Source organism: Pseudophryne corroboree, chromosome 2 (genome assembly GCF_028390025.1).
Source record: "Pseudophryne corroboree isolate aPseCor3 chromosome 2, aPseCor3.hap2, whole genome shotgun sequence".
Lineage (NCBI taxonomy): Eukaryota > Metazoa > Chordata > Amphibia > Anura > Myobatrachidae > Pseudophryne > Pseudophryne corroboree.
The window spans coordinates 889963163-889986892 of record NC_086445.1 but is presented as its reverse complement, the minus strand read 5'-3'; positions in this window follow the sequence as shown (position 1 = coordinate 889986892).

Sequence of the window (23730 nt, the reverse complement as noted above, 5' to 3'; positions counted from 1 at the left end):
TGACATGCCCCGCAGCAGTGCCAGCTACACATGACATGCCCCGCAGCAGTGCCAGCTACACATGATAGTGTTCACTTTTTAGGGCATGGTGCTGATCACAGGGAGGGCACATTTTTAAGTAAGGAGGGTAAAATTATGTACATACTGCTTGTTGTTCCCATACCTATATGCTAAAGCATGGACAGTGCGCGCCAAAGGCGCGCAGCAAAAATTAAGGGGAGTTACTTCGTGGGGAAGGTACGTGGCCACATAATAGTGGCAATTTGCATTACACCACACAGTAGTGCAGCTAATACACACTGCACCAGGTAGAACCTCCTATACACTTTGCGCCAGGCACAGCACTGAGACACATTGCACCAGGGAGAGCACTGAGACACATTGCCTAGCCACAGACGCCTAGCGGGAACACTACATGACATGCCCCCCAGCAGTGCCAGCTACACGTGACATGACCCCCAGCAGTGCCAGCTACACGTGACATGCTCCCCAGCAGTGCCAGCTACACGTGACATGCCCCCCAGCAGTGCCAGCTACACGTGACATGCCCCCCAGCAGTGCCAGCTACACGTGACATGCCCCCCAGCAGTGCCAGCTACACGTGACATGCCCCCCAGCAGTGCCAGCTACATAAATGGCCACACAGTGCCAGATATGCACCCACAGTTCAGATACATAAATGCCCCCAAAGTGCCAGATACATAAATGCCCCCACAGTGCAGATATGCCCCCCACAGTGCCAGATACATAAATGCCCCCACAGTGCCAGGTACATAAGTGCCCACACAGTGCCAGATACATAAGTGCCCCCACAGTGCCAGATATAAAAATGCCCACACAGTGCCAGATATGTCCCCACAGTGCCAGATATAAAAATGCCCCCACAGTGCCAGATATAAAAATGCCCACACAGTGCCAGATATGTCCCCACAGTGAGAGATACCTTAATGCCCCCAGTGCCAGATATGCCACCACAGTGCCAGATACATTAAATGCCCCCAGTGCCAGATATGCCCCCACAGTGCCAGATAAATAAATGCCCCACACAGTGCCAGATAAATAAATGCCCCCCACAGTGCCAGATAAATAAATGCCCCCCACAGTGCCAAATAAATAAATGCCCCCCACAGTGCCAGATAAATAAATGCCCCCACAGTGCCAGATAAATAAGTGCCCCCACAGTGCAGATATACCCCAACAGTGCCAGATACATAAATGCCCCCACAGTGCCGATATGCCCCCACAGTGCCAGATACAGAAATGCCCACACAGTGCCAGATACAGAAATGCCCCCACAGCGCAGATATGCCCCCACAGTGCCAGAAATGCCCCCACAGTGCCAGATACATTAATGCCCCCTCACAGTGCACAGATAAATGTGTCCCCCCCCGCAGTGCCAGATAAATGAATGCCCCCCACAGTGCCAGATAAATGAATGCCCCCCACAGTGCCACATAAATGCCCCCCACAGTGCCACATATGCCCCCAGTACCTGCTGTGCCGAGGGAGGGGGAGTGCTGCTGGTAGTGCTGCTGTGCGCGCCGCTGTCTGTGCGCGCTGTGCGGCGCCGGTGTCTGACATCAGACGCCGGCGCCGCACAGCGCACACAGCGGCGGCGCACACAGCGGGAGCCGGGAGGACAGCAGGGGAGATCAGGGCCGGCCCCAGGCTCCGACATGGCGGCGCCAGCGCGCGGCGCCCTTTAAGGGTGGCGCCCTGCGCGGCCGTTTGAGTCGAACATGCCTCGAGCCGGCCCTGTGTGTGAGTGCAGTAAGGGGTTCTGCCGTGTGTGTGTGTGTGTGTGTTTGTGTGTGTGTGTGTGTGTGTGGGTGTGTAGTAAGGAGTGCTGCTGTGTGTGTAGTAAATGGTGCTGCTGTGTGTGTAGTAAGGGGTGCTGCTGTATGTTTGTAGTAAGGGGTGCTCCGGTGTGTGTGTAGTAAGGGGTGCTGTTGTGTGAGTGTCGTAGCGGGCTCTGCTGAATGAGTGCAGTAAGGGGTTCTGTGGTGTCAGTGTAGAATTGGGTGCTGCAGTGTGAGTGTAGTAATGGGTGCAGCTGTGTGAGTATAGTAATGGGTGCTCCTGTGAATGTAGTAATGGGTGCTACTGGTCATGCCCTTCCACATCACTAGTCACACCTTCGGCAGCCACATATAATAGGCCCTTTGTAAATTTCAGCTCCAGGCCCATGTGGATCTTAATCTGGCACTGTATCTGCTGTTAGGAAAGTAGCTCAGACTGGTCGTTGTTATGTCTCGGCACAGGAGTCCCAGTGAGTGTATATGCCCAATTAAGAGTGTGACTGATCTAGTGTGTACAGTAGATCCTAGACTGATGTGGCATATATGGTGCTGGTGGGGTCCTGTTCATGCACAGTTGGATCCCCTAGGAGAAGAAACAGATGGCATGTTGCCGGAGATTGATCACTGTCAATCCCAATTTCCACTACCCTCTCATCTATTTAAATCCATGGATTTTTTTTTTTGTTTTTTGTTTTTTTCCCATTCATTTATTGTGGAATACCATATGATTTTTTTCTAAAATAGAAATACAGTAAGCTACTATATGTCTACCTAATCATCTTGATAAATCTAGCTATGGAGTGAAAAAATATTCACAAGGCTTGTTTGACCACTTTATTTTCCTACTGACATAAGACTTTTATATATATATATATATATATATATATATATATATATATATATACGGGTATTCAGAAAGGGCACTCAAACATATTATATCAAAAAAATAAAATTATACATGTGAGCGCATATGTATTAAAAAATGTGGTTGATTAGGCTGCTGGTTTGGTAAATAAAAAATGTTTTTAATAATATAAAACAGACTAAATAAACATTTACAGAATAAAAACCATCACAATGGAAATCGCAGAATGGATTTATGCATATATCCCCGCTAGGCCAATTGGACTTTGTATGATTAGTATTAAGCATGCATGCCTATAGAGTTAGCTGGTTAGTTAGAACAAGTCATGGTCCTTAAATACAGTCTTGATCGTTTGTAACTGTTTGGTCCCTCCAGGGGATTTTTAATGGTGGTGTTAGTATTTAGTTGATTAGACAAGAACCAGAAGTTGTCCCTTAATACATATTACTGGCACAGTCCATTTGAATGAAACAGCTTTCCTCAGATGATGTTATATAATGCCAGTTTATACTGGTTAGAAGTGTGATGCTGATAGATTTTATAATCAGTTAGTCCCCCGTCGTGACACTCATATGGGCAATGCTTACCCTCCCACTCTGCGGCGGTTCTCGTGTCTGCGGCTGGGCTAAATCACACTGGAGGCATGGACTTTGTCCAGCTGAGCGGTGGCATGCTCCAAGCGTGTGGTGTAGCAGGGAGCGCTCGGCCGCGCGCCGCGGCTTCCGGGTTAGGCGGGGCTTCCGGCTTCTGATGCGCTCCACCTGCGTTCCACTTGACGTCCTTTAATCACCTGACGCGTTTCTCCGCCTTTTGTGGGTGGAGGTTTCTTCAACCTCTTGTCTAATCAACTAAATACTAACACCACCATTAAAAATCCCCTGGAGGGACCAAACAGTTACAAACGATCAAGACTGTATTTAAGGACCATGACTTGTTCTAACTAACCAGCTAACTCTTTAGGCATGCATGCTTAATACTAATCATACAAAGTCCAATTGGCCTAGCGGAGATATATGCATAAATCCATTCTGCGATTTCCATTGTGATGGTTTTTATTCTGTAAATGTTTATTTAGTCTGTTTTATATTAATAAAAACATTTTTTATTTACCAAACCAGCAGCCTAATTAACCACATTTTTTAATACATATGCGCTCACACGTATAATTTTATTGTTTAGGTACTGTGGCCCTCATTCCGAGTTGTTCGCTCGGTATTTTTCATCGCATCGCAGTGAAAATCCGCTTAGTACGCATGCGCAATGTTCGCACTGCGACTGCGCCAAGTAACTTTACTATGAAGAAAGTATTTTTACTCACGGCTTTTTCTTCGCTCCGGCGATCGTAATGTGATTGACAGGAAATGGGTGTTACTGGGCGGAAACACGGCGTTTCAGGGGCGTGTGGCTGAAAACGCTACCGTTTCCGGAAAAAACGCAGGAGTGGCCGGAGAAACGGTGGGAGTGCCTGGGCGAACGCTGGGTGTGTTTGTGACGTCAACCAGGAACGACAAGCACTGAACTGATCGCACAGGCAGAGTAAGTCTGGAGCTACTCTGAAACTGCTAAGTAGTTAGTAATCGCAATATTGCGAATACATCGGTCGCAATTTTAAGAAGCTAAGATTCACTCCCAGTAGGCGGCGGCTTAGCGTGTGTAACTCTGCTAAATTCGCCTTGCGACCGATCAACTCAGAATGAGGGCCTGTGTTCCTTTATTTAGGAGGACATCCAGATCCTCCTTGTGTGAGCTGCAATTAATTATTGTAATTGACAGTACAACAAACTTAGCGCCCATTGTATATTATTTATATCAAAAAAGCATCTTGTATTTATTTTCACCCAGATCGGGCACTCCAAAAGATATTAACAGGTGGCTCCATTTCAAACATGTTATTTTCTTTTAAGACCAATCCATCCAGTCATCACCACCCATATGTCCAGGAGCCATTAGAGAAAGTCTCCACCTAAACCCAACTTTATACTGCGCCATCACTTAACAGGTGTGTTATGCTGCTGCCTCTAACCAGCTGGCGTGTGTGTCACCGCTCTTCGCATGCGCCCGTCCTTACATTCAGCTCCCGCTGTGCAGGAAACGCTGTGCGTTCCACAGGGGCCCGCACTTCCGGGTTCTGCGTTCCATCGGTGTACGTCACTTCCTGTGACGAGTCCCAACAGTACACAGTGTTTACGGCCGCTGCCACGGCGACCAGGTGCAATGAAGACATAGGTCTCAACCCACATAACACTGCCCCTTAAGTCACCGCAGCGCAAGGCCACTAATAACACTTCAACTCAACATTGCACCTAGGGGGGCACTGCTTAGGAGTCATCGCAACTACTCGACTATGGTATATCGGCATGGACATATGGGTGGTGATGACTGGATGGATTGGTCTTTAACGGTCATTTACTGACCGAAGTCGACAGACGGATAAGTAACATGCTTTAATTAGCATCATATTTCAAGCTGGATAAGTAGGCACATTGGTTGCCTGGCTGTTTATACATCACTTAAAAGAAAATAACATGTTTGAAATGGAGCCACCTGTTAATATCTTTTGGAGTGCCCGATCTGGGTGAAAATAAATACAAGATGCTTTTTTGATATAAAATGTTTGAGTGCCCTTTCTGAATACCTGTATCTTGCTCTGAACCGAATAGGAACAGAATTAAGGGAGCACCTGTGTTAACTATATGGAAGTGTGCAAATGTCTCTGGACTCTCTCTCTCTATATATATATATATATATATATATATTTATTTATTTATTTCCAGGTATTTATATAGCGCACACATATTCCGCAGCGCTGTACAGAGAATATTTTGCCCATTCACATCAGTCCCTGCCCCAGTGGAGCTTACACTCTATATTCCCTACCACATGTACACGCACACATTCACGCTCGGGTTAATTTTGTTGGGATCCAATTAACCTACCAGTATAGTTTTGGATTGTGGGAGGAAACCGGAGTACCCGGAGGAAACCCACGCAAGTACGGGGAGAATATACAAACTCCACACAGTTAGGGCCATGGTAGGAATCGAACCCATGACCTCAGTGCTGTGAGGCAGTAATGCTAACCATTACACCATCCGTACTGCCCCGGTATATATATATATATATATATATATATATATATACAGGTTGAGTATCCCTTATCCAAAATGCTTGGGACCAGAGGTATTTTGGATATCGGATTTTTCCGTATTTTGGAATAATTGCATACCATAATGAGATATCATGGCAATGGGACCCAAGTCTAAGCACAGAATGCATTTATGTTACATATACACCTTATACACACAGCCTGAAGGTCATTTTAGCCAATATTTTTTATAACTTTGTGCATTAAACAAAGTGTGTGTACATACACAAAATTCAGTTATGTTTCATATACACCTTATACACATAGCCTGAGGGTCATTTAATACAATATTTTTAATAACTTTGTATATTAAACAAAGTTTGTGTACATTGAGCCATCAAAAAACAAAGGTTTCACTATCTCACACTCACTCAAAAAAGTCCGTATTTCGGAATATTCCGTATTTCGGAATATTTGGATATGGGATACTCAACCTGTATATATATATATATATATATATATATATATATACAGTATATATATTTGTTCCCTTTGGCCTTCCTGCATTTGCCATCATTTCTTGATTCATGTAAAATGATACATGTCAGCAGTGATTGGTTAATACGTGTAATTTGCAGGCACTATTCATAGTTCTTTAAATACTCTTGGCTTTAGTCTATGGGGTATATTTACTAAGCTCCCGATTTTGACCAAGATGCCGTTTTTTCATCAAAGTGTCATCTCGGTAATTTACTAAGCAATAATCACGGCAGTGATGAGGGCATTCGTAATTTTTTGGAAGTCCAACAAAAAAATTACGAATGAATACACCATCGGTCAAAACGCGGCTGTTTAACTATGAATCTCGGTAATTTACGAAGTGCAAAGCAAAAAAAAACACTGCCGTGAAAAATTACAACTCGTAAAAAAGTGCTAAAAAAAAACAGACCTGCTTTTTTAATCCGTGATTGTATAGGCATGCAGGGATCCATGAGATCCGTGCATGTATATCAGTGGGAAGGGGTGGAAAGTGGTTATTTTCTTAAAAAAAATTGCGTGGGGTCCCCCCTCCTAAGCATAACCAGCCTCGGGCTCTTTGAGCCGATCCTGGTTGCAAAAATATGGGGGGAAAAATGACAGGGGTTCCCCCATATTTAAGCAACCAGCATCGGGCTCTGCGCCTGGTCCTGGTTCCAAAAATACGGGGGACAAAAAGAGTAGGGGTCCCCCGTATTTTTAAAACCAGCACCGGGCTCCACTAGCTGGACAGATAATGCCACAGCCGGGGGTCACTTTTATATAGTGCCCTGCGGCCGTGGCATCAAAAATCCAACTAGTCACCCCTGGCCGGGGTACCCTGGGGGAGTGGGGACCCCTTCAATCAAGGGGTCCCCCCCCCCAGCCACCCAAGGGCCAGGGGTGAAGCCCGAGGCTGTCCCCCCCATCCAATGGGCTGCGGATGGGGGGGCTGATAGCCTTTTGTGATAATGAAAATATATTGTTTTTAGTAGCAGTACTACAAGGCCCAGCAAGCCTCCCCCGCATGCTGGTACTTGGAGAACCACAAGTACCAGCATGCGGCGGAAAAACGGGCCCGCTGGTACCTGTAGTACTACTACTAAAAAAATACCCAAAAAAAGACAAGACACACACACCGTGAAAGTAAAGATTTATTACATACATCCACACAAACATACATACATACTTACCTTATGTTCACACGCAGGTCGGTCCTCTTCTCCAGTAGAATCCAAGGGGTACCTGTTGAATAAATTCTACTCACCAGATCCAGGGTCCCAGGGTCCTCGGGGCAACCATTTGTAATCCAGGTACTTGAATAAAATAACAAAACGGATACCCGAGCCACGAACTGAAAGGGGCCCCATGTTTTCACATGGGACTCCTTTCCCCGAATGCCAGAAACCCACTCTGACTTCTGTCTAAGTGGGTTTCTTCAGCCAATCAGGGAGCGCCACGTTGTAGCACTCTCCTGATCGGCTGTGTGCTCCTGTACTGAGTGACAGGCGGCACACGGCAGTGTTACAATGTAGCGCCTATGCGCTCCATTGTAACCAATGGTGGGAACTTTCTGCCCTGCGGTTGACCTAAAGTGACGTCACCGCTGAGCAGAAAGTTCCCACCATTGGTTACAATGGAGCGCATAGGCGCTACATTGTAACACTGCCGTGTGCCGCCTGTCACTCAGTACAGGAGCACACAGCCGATCAGGAGAGTGCTACAACGTGGCGCTCCCTGATTGGCTGAAGAAACCCACTTAGACAGAAGTCAGAGTGGGTTTCTGGCATTCGGGCAAAGGAGTCCCATTTGAAAACATGGGGCCCCTTTCAGTTCGTGGCTCGTGTGTCCGTTTTTTTATTTGAATCAAGTACCTGGATTACAAAAGGATTCCCCGAGGAGCCTGGGACCCTGGATCTGGTGAGTAGAATTTATTCAACAGGTACCCCTTGGATTCTACTGGAGAAGAGGACCGACCTGCGTGTGAACATAAGGTAAGTATGTATGTATGTATGTTTGTGTGCATGTATGTAATAAATCTTTACTTTCAAGGTGTGTGTGTCTTGTCTTTTTTTGGGTATTTTTTTAGTAGTAGTACTACAGGTACCAGCGGGCCCGTTTTTCCGCCGCATGCTGGTACTTGTGGTTCTCCAAGTACCAGCATGCGGGGGAGGCTTGCTGGGCCTAGTAGTACTGCTACTAAAAACAATATCTTTTCATTATCACAAAAGGCTATCAGCCCCCCCATCCGCAGCCCATTGGATGGGGGGGGACAGCCTCGGGCTTCACCCCTGGCCCTTGGGTGGCTGGGGGGGGGGACCCCTTGATTGAAGGGGTCCCCACTCCCCCAGGGTACCCCGGCCAGGGGTGACTAGTTGGATTTTTGATGCCACGGCCGCAGGGCACTATATAAAAGTGACCCCCGGCTGTGGCATTATCTGTCCAGCTAGTGGAGCCCGGTGCTGGTTTTAAAAATACGGGGGACCCCTACTCTTTTTGTCCCCCGTATTTTTGGAACCAGGACCAGGCGCAGCGCCCGATGCTGGTTGCTTAAATATGGGGGAACCCCTGTCATTTTTTTCCCCATATTTTTGCAACCAGGATCGGCTCAAAGAGCCCGAGGCTGGTTATGCTTAGGAGGGGGGACCCCACGCATTTTTGTTTTTTTATTTTACATTGTTTAATTAAAAAAAAAAAAATGAACCCCAGCACGGATCACACAGATCCGGCCGAGATTCATTTTTAAAAAGTCGGCAGTGTTTTGCTAATCACTGCCGTGAAAAAAAGAAAAAAAACACGAATGACATCGACATCGGAACAAAAGAAAAACCCGAATACGACAGCTTAGTAAATCCGTCGTAACAAATTCAAAAAGTTGCAGTTTTACACTTTCGATGTCATTCGTGATTATTCTCCCACCAAATCGGGAGAATTACGAATGTTAGTAAATATACCTCTTTGATGGATCTAGTTTTAATTTTGAGAGTCAAGTAGTAAATACATTTATTTCTATATTATGGTATGGTATATATTTAAACAGAAAAGAAAATTGTACAACATTTTGCTTTCCTAAGTAAATGGAATTGTACCCTATTACATCTATTCCTTCTTCCTCCAGGTATATTCATCGAAGGCTTTATTGCTATTGCTTTTTGTTTGGTTAATTTGGTAATAAACTTATAAACTTGAAATAAGGGCATTGCATTGTGCATACCCCTGAAAGCAACTGTACTATGAAAGGTATGCGTTTAACATACCGCCCATTAGGATCCCGGCGGTCGCAATACTGATGCAGGAATCCCGATGGTGGTACAATGCCACAATTCCGGTGAGGTAGGTGATTCTCCCTCTGTGGGTGTCCACAACACCCATAGGGGGAGAATAGAACCTGTGGCGTGCAAAGTGAGCCACTGTGCCTGCAGCACAGCGAGCCTTAATGCACTTGCCCAGCTGCCGGCATTCTGGCGGATGGGATGCCACTGTCGGTATAGTGACAGCCGGCATCCCATGTGCCGGGATCCCATACCGATCCCCTATGAAAGGAATGCTTTACTCATGGGCGTAACTATAGTGGGTGCAAGGGATGCCATTGTTATGGGGCACAGAGGCTTAGGGGGGGGCATTTACTCAGGTTATAATGTTGCATACAAATGTCCCAGATTTGCCTGCTAAGCAATTGTGTGACATTACATTTTTAGTGAGAGGAGTTATAGTGGATGTTAGAATGGTAAAGGGGCACTGTAACGTGGCATCATTTAAACTGGAGGCCACTGTAATGTGCAGAATATGAACTAAGAGCACTGTACTGTGTCATAATTTGATCTGCTCATTGTAATGTAAAGGGTGCTATAATGTTACATACTGTAATAACAACTGGAGTACTTTAATGTGGCACAATATGAACTGGGGCACTATAATTTTACATAATTTGACCTGGAGGGCACTATAATGTGGTACAGTATGATCAGAGGGCACTGTAATGTGGCATAATATGAACTAGGGACACAGTATGACATGATATTTTTTGGAGATACTGTGTGACATAATGTGTACTGGCAGCCCTACCATGTGTCATCATATAAACTAGGGAACTACAATGGTACATAAAATAAACTAGGGCACTTCTATAGGGCATTATTACTCTGGTTCAGTAAATGAACTAGGGCACTATTATGGGGCATAAAATTAATAACTGCGGTGGAGAGTTGTCTATCATGAAGCATTGGGACAGGAGTCCCTTCAATATGTTGCTATGGGGCCCACAAAGTTCTGGTTACGCCCCTGGCTTTACTCATACTTGATGAGTCTTAAATTGTTATATATCCCAGTGACCACCATACAATACAGAAAGCATTCCAATGAGCACCATAAAATACAGACCATCCTGGGTATTACCACAAAATAGAGAGAGTTCCCCCCAGTGTCTGCCACACAATTTTTTGTAGCCACATAACATCATAATCCCCAAATCTATTCATACTTATTAATCCCCTCATAAGATTTCACCAAAATAACCCCTTCATCTAAATTAATCAAAATTAATTAATTGAAACCATTCACCTTATAATAAATCCTAATGATCATAAATAACCAATAATTCTTAAAGTTATCTTTTGGACAACTTCGCTATGGTTTACCTCTCAACACTTTGCACTACTTGATACATTAACCTCTTCCTTTTTCTCCACTTCATCTCTCTCCAAGCTTTGATAAATCTCCCCTATATTGTTAAAAGTGTTCCACTGAGCAGCTATCTATAAGGAACTGCAGCTACAGTACCTTAGCAAACTAGACCCAGTCCAAGAAAAAGGGCAGTACTGCATCTCAGTGTTAATGATAAAACAATAAGGGTACTGAAAAGAAAACTGTAGTACATCTTTACAAGGTGGGGGGCAGTTATTTTAGCTGTGGAGCCACTTAACAAATTTTAGTAAACTGCTGAGGGCAGCGCACAAAATATGTCATATTTACAAAAACGTATCACTTAAATTGTAATGGCATGTATTGCACCAACTGTTTATGTATTTCCCACATATATTTGCAACACTACTGAAAAATAAATGAAGTGAACATGTATACACATATACGGTGGAATTGCGCTCCCAGTCTTCTTATGTACTGCATAGTGCTACACCCATGTCCTCTGACACTTAATTGTTCCACCAGTCTCACTATGCACCACATAGAAGCCCCATGTTATATATACCACTTTACTATGCCATAGTCATACCCCTATGTCATCTATGCTACTCAGTTCTGCCACCAGGTTCAAAATTATAACTACCTTTAGGGCTTTATGTATGCAGGGTGGGGTGTATCATGTCTAGAAATTTGATTGTGATACATCCTGTCCTTATTTTCATGCATGCTAGTATTTTCATCTCCTGTTTGCATGAATACTTACCCACTCCAACAGCTCTGTGATTTAAGGCTGTCCCAGCTAAACAGTGACTTCTGGGTTTATCACCTGGAAGGCCTAAACCTGCGGAGCCCTCTCAGGCGACCTCTTATGAGTAGAAGCCATTGGACTTCTATAGGCAATGACATCTATAGAAAAGGTTATACATTCAGGAGCTTGCTGCATATAGGCACATCAAAGACCCATACAATTTTATGGGGTTTACTATGCTACAGGTCTGTAGTAAATATCTTTGAAATCGGAGGAGCCCAGTTTTATGATCCATATGATTTGTGGAAAATCTAAAAAAAACACACATTTTACAGCTTTATGCACCCTACCCTTATTCCCTGACTCCTTCTTCTCCTTTGCAGATGGCTGTTTCTGCTTCTCAGCATAACCCAATGGGTCATTGCCCTGAGCTCTATAACCTAGTGGGGATGCGGTTATGTTACCGGCACCCATAAAGTGGGAATAGAACCTGTGGTGAGCATAGTGAGCCACCGAGCCAGCAAGGCAGCCGGCATATCATACCCAACCTGCCTGGTGGGCTGGATACAGCCCAAGGGAAGCATTTTGCCCACCCCTCATTCAGAAATATCTACTGTTGTAGCAGTATTACAGTAGTATTACAGCTAGCAATATTTGCCTCAGTTTCATGTTTATTGCAGCTCAATGATTAAAGAACAAGAGAGGGGAAGGGAGGGGAATTGAATCATTTAGAGAGGAGAGGGAATGGGAACGAAGGCATCAGTGAGACGCGGGTACAGGTAAGTAGGCATCAGAGAGGAAAGGGGATGGATCTGGAGGTATTAGAGAGGAAAGGGCTGGGTAAAGGAAGCATCAGAGAGGAGAGGAGGAGAGAAAGGAGGTATCAGGGAGAAAAGGGGAGGGGAAAGGACAGGGGTGAAGGCAGGCTTGATGTCACCCAGGGCAAAGACTCAGCTTGAAGCCCTGTTTTCTCTTAGGACTCAATAGAAAGTAAAGTTGCTTGTACTTCCAGTAAAGTCACTTTCAATAGTGGGTGCCAGTAGTAGATAAAGACAACCTTTCTGTCAAACTTGACAGGTGGTAACACCCCTTTCTCCTAGGCTCCACCCCCTTTAATATTAAATGATAGTGTTTTATATCGCTTTAATATAAAATTTTATATTAAATTTTATATAAATTTATAGTGTTCGATATTAAACCGTATTAAAAATTGTCACGTAACACCAGTCACAGAGTGTCACGCAACACCAGTTGAAGAGTGTCACGCAACACCAGGCGCAGAATGCGCAATAAAGATCACAAGCCAGTTTGTGATGAAAAAATTCACTATTTTGACTAGTCTGTACACTTTGTTATAGTTCACACATTCCAACAATTTAAACATCACGCTTGGTACACATGGCGCAGTTTTAAAAGTCATAATGACTAATGACCATGTCCATTTTCTTAGATGTACGGAAGCATCACACATGGCACTAATTTAAAAACATATTGCTTTTAATGGCCATGAGTGATGAATGATGATCTGACATCTTTTAATGGCCATGAGTGATGAATGATGATCTGACCATGTCCATTTTCTTAGATGTACGGAAGCATCACACATGGCACTAATTTAAAAACATATTGCTTTTAATGGCCATGAGTGATAAATGATGACAGCACATTTAAAAAAAAAAAAAAAAAGCAGTTTGTTATCTCTGTAGAAGAACATTCGCGCCACCTACAGGTTTATGTGTTGACTCAAATTGGATTTTTCCGTATTTTGGATTAATTAGATATCATAATGAGATATCATGGTAATGAGTCCTAAATCTAAGCACAGAATGCATTTATGTCACATGTACACATTATACACACATGGATATTTATGGAATCATAAAATAATTTGTATTCATGTACATTAGTTCATAAGTACTTCTGTATAATGCTTTTTATGAATTATTTTTGTTATTAAATAATTTTATTCTAAATTTGGAAGGACAGCCATTCAATCTATACAAGCACTTCAAACACATACCAAATACTTATATATATGCATATATAAGTATTTGGTATGTGCTTGAAGAGCTGAGTATGGCATGTACGGTACCGCTAACAGATTATATATTTATTGTAACTGAAAAGCATGATTACATTTACTAATGTATAAACCAAAGATTATATGTTTAAAAACCCATTTTCCGTATTTTGGATTAATTAGATATCATAATGAGATATCATGGTGATGAGTCCTAAATCTAAGCACAGAATGCATTTATGTTACATGTACACATTATACACACATGGATATTTATGGAATCATAAAATAATTTGTATTCATGTACATTAGTTCATAAGTACTTCTGTATAATGCTTTTTATGAATTATTTTTGTTATTAAATAATTTTATTCTAAATTGGGAGGACAGCCATTCAATCTATACAAGCACTTCAAACACATACCAAATACTTATATATATGCATATATAAGTATTTGGTATGTGCTTGAAGAGCTGAGTATGGCATGTACGGTACCGCTAACAGATTATATCTTTATTGTAACTGAAAAGCATGAATACATTTACTAATGTATAAACCAAAGATTATATGTTTAAAAACCCATTTTCCATATTTTGGATTAATTAGATATCATAATGAGATATCATGGTGATGAGTCCTAAATCTAAGCACAGAATGCATTTATGTTACATGTACACATTATACACACATTGATATTTATGGAATCATAAAATAATTTGTATTCATGTACATTAGTTCATAAGTACTTCTGTATAATGCTTTTTATGAATTATTCTTGTTATTAAATAATTTTATTCTAAATTGGGAGGACAGCCATTCAATCTATACAAGCACTTCAAACACATACCAAATACTTATATATATATGCATATATAAGTATTTGGTATGTGCTTGAAGAGCTGAGTATGGCATGTACGGTACCGCTAACAGATTATATCTTTATTGTAACTGAAAAGCATGATTACATTTACTAATGTATAAACCAAAGATTATATGTTTAAAAACGCATTTTCCATATTTTGGATTAATTAGATATCATAATGAGATATCATGGTGATGAGTCCTAAATCTAAGCACAGAATGCATTTATGTTACATGTACACATTATACACACATGGATATTTATGGAATCATAAAATAATTTGTATTCATGTACATTAGTTCATAAGTACTTCTGTATAATGCTTTTTATGAATTATTCTTGTTATTAAATAATTTTATTCTAAATTGGGAGGACAGCCATTCAATCTATACAAGCACTTCAAACACATACCAAATACTTATATATATGCATATATATAGACAGACAATCCCGGCACTCTTTTAACGGAGTAAAGTTACTGCGGTGCCTTCCCAGAGGGGTTACCTCATATAGATGTGGAAGAAATGAAGGTGGCACTCACGCAGATTATTGCAAAAGTACTTTTTTACTTTTGCAATAATCTGCGTGAGTGCCACCTTCATTTCTTCCACATCTATATGCATATATAAGTATTTGGTATGTGCTTGAAGTGCTGAGTATGGCATGTAAGGTACCGCTAACAGATTATATCTTTATTGTAACTGAAAAGCATGATTATATTTACTAATGTATAAACCAAAGATTATATGTTTAAAAACCCCGCCCCAGCATCTTGGAAATGTGGGACGGCACACCACAGGTTGGTGGGGGCCATATGGCTCACAGCCATGGCTATAAGAATAGGACACAGCACTGAATTGGGACAGAGCACTGAGAAGAAATTTCAAACGAACTTGCATCGCTATACACACGTGAAGACATTATGGTAAGTGTTATTATTATTATTATTATTATTTATTATTATTATTATTATCATTATGGATCTAGCATGTTATATTTTTTTTATTTATTTTTTATTTTACAAATATGGCTGTGAAATAAGTATAATTGTCACCCACTGAAGGTTGTTTAAATATGTGGTAATAGCGACATCTAGTAGTTCATTTTAGGAATGCACCGACATTTTTTTATTTTTTTTATTTTACAAATATAGCTGTGAATCAATGTGTGTAAAGTGCAGAAATGATATATGAAATGTTAGGAAGCGCTTCCTAACATTTCATATATCATTTCTGCACTTTAATCTACAATTGGTATTTAGTAAGTACCATTGGGAACCGCTTAGTATTGTTAGTAAGTACCATTTGGAGCCGTTTAGTATTGATTAAATTAATTAATATTGTGTATGATAAAACGCGCAGGCTAGTTGATCACACGAACAACAGTCATTTATTTTGGTTTTTAATTAATATGATTGCCTGAATGTTGTTTAAATATGTGTCGAGCACCATGCATTTCTTTTGGCTTTTAATTAATGTGACTGCCTGAAGGTTATTTAAATATGTGGTAATAGCGCCATCTAGTGGTTAATTTTGGGAATGCACCGACACAGTATTTCATCTAAATCGTTTGACAGATATTAATCGTATCTCATTTTCATTATTGGTTCAGAGACAGACAATGCAGAACATCAACAGCAAAGATGCTTTCATGTGTAGATCCGGTTCTGATGATGATGATGATGATGATTTGCCAAGTTATCAAACGACCCATGGTAAGCTATGTCTATAAATGCCATTGACACGTTTTTATTTATATTTAAAGTTTAAATAGTATGAAATTATAGTCAAGGGCTACAATTTGTTCATTTTTACTTATTTTTTAAAGTTTAAATAGTATGAACGTACAACAGTCTGGATACATTGATAAGTAATTATTAAATAGTAATTATTAAATAATAATTATTTTCTCATTTTTATTTCCCCCGATTTGACAGTAATCACAAATACAGAGAATTTCGATTCGGTTGAAGATAGCCCATTTGGTTTAGATTTCAGCATTATACCCGATTTTACTAATATTTTGGAATTGGCTCCAGCCTGTGAGTAACATGATATTTTTATTTATTTTTTATTTATTTATTTTTTATTATTAGTTTTATTTATTTATTTATTTTTCCACGGCTAAAGAATTAAAAATAAACCTTGTACAGTTGTGCTGATTTGTTGTCAACTGTACACACTTTATATTCTCAAGAATGCATCTCTTTTTCATGTTATTCTAATTTTATACCGTATGTAATATTTATTTTTTCATTTTTCACCGGCTAAAGATTCCACAAAAATGGATGATGCGACGGCTGACGGTATTCTACGGGACATATTGAACAAACCTGAACATTGTCACAACGCCGCTATACAGACCAGCAATGTTGTTGATGAGCGACCGTTTTCCCCCCACGCGACAGGGGGTCGGGCTAAAACATTCGAATATAAAGCAGGTGTGTAATCAAACACTGTTATATGGTATATTGTTATGCTGTGATTTAAATGCTGATTTACGTGCATCGGCGTTTATATTTATTTTATAATATATGTATTACAGATGATGCTGTAGCAAGGCGATATGATCCTACGATACCAGCAGGCCGTGATACCGTCGCGCAAATACACAGGCCCAGTACAAGCGGGAAAACATCAAAACGCACAGCCGCAGCTGAAACGGGGAACCATCATTTCGCAACAGCAGGTGTGTAATCAAACACTGTTATATGGTATATTGTTATGCTGTGATTTAAATGCTGATTTACGTGCATCGGCGTTTATATTTATTTTATAAAATATGTATTACAGATGATGCTGTAGCAAGGCGATATGATCCTACGATACCAACAGGCCGTGATACCGGCGCGCAAATACACAGGCCTAGTACAAGCGGGAAAACATCAAAACGCACAGCAGCCGCTGAAACGGAGAACCATCAATTCGTAACGCCGTCAATTGTACATAACAGCCTAAAGGACGTTGCTAGGTCATCAGTTATGGTGGAGCATAACAGTTGTATCAACCCGAACAAACGAAGGCCGGCTCGACCAAGAACGAATGAGAGAAGTCATAATTCAGCATTTACAGATCTGAAAAGAAAATTGTCATATTCCGAAAATGATAAGCCGTTGCAACGGAGAAGGATCGCGTTACAAACTGTATCATGCGTAAGTAGTGATGTTGCTGTAACATCAAAACACACAGCGTTTAACACTGCAGACCGGGATGTCGCTGGTAATACAAAGACTGTAAAGGTTAAGAGGGCATCGCGTCTCTCAAGAAGTAATGTTAAGCAATTGCAGCAATCAGCGGTAATCACAATTCCAGATACACAGGTTTGTTCTGAAACAGAAACAAGGCACATAGCAGGCATTGGTTTGTTATCAAATATTAACTCAAGAAGTAATGTTAAGCAGTTGTCACAATCCGATGTCATCACTATTCCCGATACACAGGATTGCTCTGAAACAAGACACATAGCTGGTAATCCTGTGATATCAGATATTGATGACATAAATGGGCAAGAGCTTATTACAAACTGTGTAGAGTCAACGACAAAAGAACCGCAGAATAATTCTGATGAAGTATTATCAGCCGTTGCAGGAATACCTGGTAATACTACAACGGTTGATTGTGTAACATCAATGCCCAATATTTTTACAACGACAGCCATGGTACACGCATCGGCTGATGCTTGTGCACCGGCGCGAGGGATAGAGCCCGACATAGTTGATGAATGTCAAAATTCAGAGCAATTAGGCCAAGACGCTGAAATACAATTTTACGCGTTGTTGGGTAAGATACGGGAAGATGTTGAGAACATGGGTGTAAAAGCCGGATATTTGTTAAAACACATTAAAGGTGTGAGCCACGGTTGTAAATGTAAACAAGACATTGTTAAAGAAGTTGTTGAGACGTATATGAATGTCATGTCAAAATACATAGATCGGTCGGTTAAGACAACTGAATTTATTAAAGCCAACATACATCATTTTGCAGAAATAAATGAAACTGAGCCGTGACTAGGCATGCTAGGCAATGGTTTGAAACGTGTTTTAAATTTAAATGCCTGTAAAAAAAAACACGAATTAAACCTTGTTTAACATACAAGATCTCACAGTTATTCCGACGTGCAAAGGTGAAACAGGCTGTAACAACATTAACCAGATTGAGAAAGCGCAAGTGGCACAGGGAACATGTGGTAGGCGGGAAGCAGAGTGCGATGTATGTAGATTTAGATCAATCGCCACCCCAAGCATTACCGAATGACGAATCACAGACTGACAATATTGAGCGCATTGCAAGCCCCATATATGATGATGCAGGCAGTGTTGAGACACCCGGTAATGACGAAGGTCGGCAACATGTATACTTGGAGGCGATTAACTGTTATGAACGACAACGACCGTATTTCAGAGCCGTTGAGTACCACAATCACTATCGGTTTGTTAATTTGGACAGGGTTACATCATTTGTAGAGGGGGTTCGAGCCATTCATACGGCTATACAGGCCATACTCGATGGTGTCCTTGCGGGCGTGGATCCTGCCGACCGCGTTCAGCTTAGATTGGAGGGGGGTGGGTTACACAACGCCATCTATTCGCATCGTAAGCCGCAAGAAACATTAGACGCTGCCAGTTTTTTGAATCAGATTACAAACACGCTTCAAAGTAATGCTGAATTCTTATTATCCACAGGCTTAAGATTTGTGATCAGTATTTTTAGAAACAGGTCAAGATCTGGTTTGACTGGTAGGAGTCTACAACGCCTGCCCCAAAGTTTAATAATAAATAAAAGAAAGAGATATCTCTATGACTTCAGACGCATATGTCACGATCCGGGTATCTGGACGCCATTTCTTACCTATCAGATGCCTCCTAAGGCTGGCTCAGCGCTCCAGGACCGGATCCCATCTGTTATCCTGATGTGCACATTCCCGCATCCTCTCCTGTCTCTCTGGACGCAGTCACAGTAACGCCTTATACATCTGGCATGGCGTCTCCCGCGGCCTCCGCCGCCGTCCCTGAGCTTCTGCATTCAGAGTGGCGATTACGTCAGCCGCGGCCTCCGCTGTGTCCGCGTGGTCGGATGTGCATCTGTCAGCCTGGCGTCTCCTGTCTCCGGTGGCCGGCGCCGCCATTACTGTTTTCCAGACCACATGGATTACAATCCAAACTTCCCTCCAAGTGTCTGCATGGGCGCAGCCATCTTGGATTCTGTCAGCTGATCTTTCCTACCAATCCGTTGTCAGTATTATTAATTTGCATAATTGCCTAGCCAATGCCTTCCTTGCTGCAGGTATAAATAGGTTGTGCCTGAGCAAGGAAGGCGTCAGTGCTTTGGTTGTCAAACCTAGTTCCAGTTTGTCTCTCTCCTGTGATTGTCTTCCAGGTTCCAGCTCCTGTCTCCAGACTTCTGCTATAGAGACCCGCACCAGCATTCCATCTGCGGTGTAGCCTGACTCTCCGATCCATTCTGGACTCACCTGTTTCCAGCTACAACATCACCTGCTTCCAGCTCAGCTTCCAGCAGTGTACAGCTTCTCTTAAAGGGCCGGTGTCCTTTCTGCAGTTTACCACTCTCCACCGGTATTATTATTTCTCCGCTCTCAAATTCTACATTTCATCTATATTGCATCGCTCTCAAGCTTTATTTATTATTTAACTGGTTCCAGCCAGTATCCACTCCGTGCCAACACCTGTCTGGTTCTAACCAGTACCCACAGCAGCATTTTATCTACAGCAGTCCAGCTTTCCCTGGAACACCAGCTGGTACGACCCTGGGCTTTCCTCATTGCTACAGTTGAGCCTGGTAAGGACTTTCCAACTTGCAGATAATAAGAACTGTCTCATACCACCAGAGCTCTGTGGCCCCTGCCACCCTGTAGTACCCAGGAACTGTATTATTATTTCTCTGCTGATTTTTATGTTTCTTTTTACTGCTACTGTGATGCATGGAGTTTGTCATAAATAAATATAATTGACTTTTACTCAAGTTGTCGTGGTCACGCCTTCGGGCGGTTTCTCTTCATGTTACTTACATGTCCAGGGGTCTGATACAACCTCCCAGGTTCCGGTACATCTCAGCCCCTACAACTGAGGCTGCCTTCCGTCAGCACAGGCCCTCAGTTGTGACAGTAAGCACTGACCAAATGAATCCAGCCGGAGACCAGGATTAAGCGGCCAGGCCGATGCAAGAACTGGCAGCCCGACTTGAACATCAGGAGGCTGCACAGGGCCACATCATCCGCTGTCTCCAGGATCTCTCTACTCGGCTGGATGGGATTCAGACAACTCTCCGTGGATCAGGCGCATCTGGGGCGTCAACCACAGTGACTCCAACTATAACCCCACCCACCTTACCCGTTTCTGCTCCACGTCTTCATCTTCCAACGCCAGCAAAATTTGACGGATCTCCAAGATTCTGCAGGGGATTTCTCAACCAGTGTGAGATTCAGTTTGAGCTACAACCTGGCAATTTTCCCAGTGACCGTACAAAAATTGCCTACATTATCTCTCTTCTCAGTGGCTCAGCCCTCGACTGGGCATCACCGTTATGGGAGAGGTCCGACACCCTGCTATCTTCTTACACTGCATTCGTGTCAACATTCAGGCGCATTTTCGACGAGCCAGGCCGGGTAACTTCAGCTTCGTCTGAGATTCTCCGTTTACGCCAGGGATCACATACTGTAGGACAATATCTTATACAGTTCCAGATTCTGGCATCTGAACTGGCATGGAACGACGAGGCCCTGTATGCTGCATTCTGGCATGGTTTATCCGAGCGTATTAAAGATGAGTTAGCTACCAGAGACTTACCCTCCAAGTTAGATGAGCTAATCTCACTTTGTACGAAAGTTGACTTACGTTTCAGAGAGAGAGCAACTGAGCGTGGAAGATCATCTGCTCCAAAATCTTCTGCTCCTCCTCCTCGCCAACTGTCACCAACTAAAGATGAACCCATGCAAATTGGCCGTTCCCGTTTAACTCCTGCTGAGCGCCGAAGACGTCTCTCTGAGTCTCTCTGTCTGTATTGTGCAGCTCCGTCTCACACTATTAATGCCTGTCCCAAACGTCCGGGAAACTCCAAATCCTAGCTCGCCAAGGAGAGGGCCGGCTAGGAGTAATGATCTCCTCTCCATCTCCTCAAGATTGTAATCTCCCAGTCTCGCTTCAAGTTGCTCAACGTTATCAGAACGTCATTGCCCTCCTGGATTCCGGAGCAGCTGGGAACTTTATTACCGAAGCCTATGTTAAACGGTGGTCCCTACCCACCGAGAGACTTCCTTCCTCCTTTTCCTTAACTGCCGTGGATGGCAGTAAAATTTTTGATACAGTTATTGCTCTAAGGACTCTACCAGTTCGTCTGAGAGTGGGAGTTCTTCATTCCGAACTTATTTCACTTTTAGTGATTCCAAGAGCCACACATCCTGTGGTCCTGGGCCTTCCATGGCTCCGTCTTCACAATCCTACAATTGATTGGACGACTACGCAAATTCTGGCATGGGGTCCCTCCTGTGCTGAGACATGTTTGTTTAAAGTGTTGCCTGTCTGTTCTTCCTTCCCCAGGTCGTCTGATGTTCCACCTCCTCCATATCAAGATTTCACGGATGTGTTCAGTAAAGCTTCTGCTGATATCCTTCCTCCTCATAGAGAATGGGACTGCCCGATTGATCTCGTTCCAGGGAAGGTTCCACCTCGAGGCCGGACTTATCCGTTGTCTCTGCCTGAGACGCATTCTATGGAGGAATACATTAAAGAGAACCTAGCAAAGGGGTTCATTCGACCTTCTTCTTCTCCAGCCGGCGCAGGCTTCTTTTTTGTAAAAAAGAAAGATGGTGGTCTGCGGCCGTGCATCGACTACAGAGGTTTGAACGACATTACCATCAAGAACCGCTATCCTTTACCCCTGATTACTGAGCTCTTTGACAGAGTTAGCGGAGCTACCATCTTTACAAAGCTGGACTTGAGAGGTGCATACAATCTCATCCGGATCCGTGAGGGTGACGAGTGGAAGACCGCATTTAACACCCGTGACGGACATTATGAGTACCTCGTCATGCCCTTCGGATTGAGCAATGCTCCAGCTGTCTTCCAGCATTTCGTCAATGAGATTTTCAGAGACATTCTATACCGTCATGTCGTGGTCTATCTAGATGATATCCTCATTTTTGCCAACAATTTAGAGGAACATCGTTTTTGGGTAAAGGAGGTTCTGTCCCGTCTCCATGTCAATCATCTCTATTGCAAATTAGAGAAATGTGTCTTTGAAGTCAAGTCCATTCTGTTTCTAGGGTACATTGTGTCCGGTTCCGGACTAGAGATGGATCCTGAGAAACTACAAGCAATCCAGAATTGGCCGGTACCCTTAACCCTCAAAGGGGTCCAGAGGTTCTTAGGGTTCGCCAATTATTACCGAAAGTTTATACGAGACTTTTCCACCATTGTGGCGCCTATTACTGCTTTCACCAAGAAGGGTGCTTACCCGTCCAAGTGGTCTGAAGAAGCCATGCAAGCTTTTCATCTTTTAAAACAGAGGTTCATCTCTGCGCCTGTCCTGAAACAGCCTGACATCGACTCTCCTTTCATCTTAGAGGTGGATGCCGATGTTATCTCAGAGGGCTAAAGATGGCCATTTACATCCTTGCAGTTTCTTCTCACGGAAGTTCTCCCTAGCGGAGCGCAACTATGCCATTGGCGACCAGGAGTTGCTAGCCATCAAGCTCGCTCTAGAGGAGTGGAGATATCTGTTGGAGGGAGCTTCTCATTCAATCACCATCCTTACAGACCACAAGAACCTTCTATATCTGAAAGGCGCACAATGTCTCAACCCTCGTCAGGCCAGATGGGCACTTTTCTTTTCCAGGTTCGACTTTAAACTCCAGTTCTGTCCGGGCTCTCAGAATCGCAAGGCCGATGCCCTTTCCCGCTCATGGGAGCAAGAAAATGAGTCAGAGTCTTCAGACAAGCATCCTATTATAAATCCGTTGGCATTCTCCACGGTAGGGATGGACTCTACGCCCCCATCAGGGAAAAGTTTTGTGAAGCCGACACTAAGGAAGAAGCTCATGCATTGGGCCCATGCTTCCTGCTTTGCCGGACATACAGGTATCCAAAAAACCCTGGAGTTTATCTCTAGGTCCTATTGGTGGCCAACTCTGAAAAAAGACGTTTTGGAGTTTATTGCATCTTGCCCAAAGTGTGCTCAAC